The 950-nt window shown below is 35.9% G+C and overlaps 1 pseudogene; it reads right to left on the minus strand.

Annotated features, from left to right (window-relative positions):
- Positions 1 to 364: 364 nt before the first annotated feature.
- On the minus strand, positions 365 to 715 carry LOC114052032 (annotated as a pseudogene).
- Positions 716 to 950: the final 235 nt, after the last annotated feature.

A 950-nucleotide genomic window follows, 5' to 3' on the forward strand; every position in this document is an offset into this window, starting at 1 on the left:
AAATAATCACATCCATGTTTACAAATATCCCTTTAAATTTGAGAGAAAGCAAACTTTTTTTTTCCTAGTCTTAATTCTGCCTGTGTTACAAACTTATGACTACTGGTAGCCTTACATGGAAAACACATGAAATTCAATGCAGTAACAAAATATGAAATAAAGATGAATTTGAGGTAGAAGTTTAATAATGTAGCCCATAACTTCTCTGTAGGATTTATCATTCCCAGTTACCATCACTTCTTTCTAGTTTATTTGTATATGACAGCCTCAAGTTACCTAATATTATCTATACAAAATCATATACAAAAAAAGTGACCAGGCAAGCTTTTGACATTAGAAGAAAATGCAGTTAGTTTTACCAACATTAATAGTAGCCATAAGGAGGTCATTGATTATGACCATATTGTTCATACTGATGATGGTAGTTCTTGTCTGTGCTGCTGATAGTTATTACCCCAACATCTTCCATGCCTCTGATTACATCTGTTGTTGCTTGGCCAACTCCACCTGCCATCCCTTCTTCAAAAGTTGTCTGTTACCTCATAACCACTTCCCTCTGTTTCTTTCATTACCACTAGATCTATTATTCCACTTTTCAATAATCTGAGGGGAATTTGTAGAGCATTTCAGGTATTCTTGATACTCTATCATCTTCTGTGAATCAATTGGCAAACATCTCTTCAAAATTTGGAAAAGCATCAAAAGTGTCAGTCATTCTGAAAGTCTCAGTGGCTTAGGGATGACTTTTTTGGTGAAAACTCCACCTTGGTTCTCAGGCTGCCAACCAGCCCCCTGAACTTTCAACCAGTGACATTATTTCCTTGATTTCTTACTCAGAAAAAATATCTACAAATTGGGTTTTCCATTTTCTAGGTTTATAATCCTAGTCAGCTCATCTGATTGTGCTCTCCCTCATGCCTTTTTTTTTATAGCCACCCATTGCAGCCTTG

This window comes from Vombatus ursinus, unplaced genomic scaffold (genome assembly GCF_900497805.2).
Source record: "Vombatus ursinus unplaced genomic scaffold, bare-nosed wombat genome assembly UNPS02014807.1, whole genome shotgun sequence".
NCBI lineage: Eukaryota > Metazoa > Chordata > Mammalia > Diprotodontia > Vombatidae > Vombatus > Vombatus ursinus.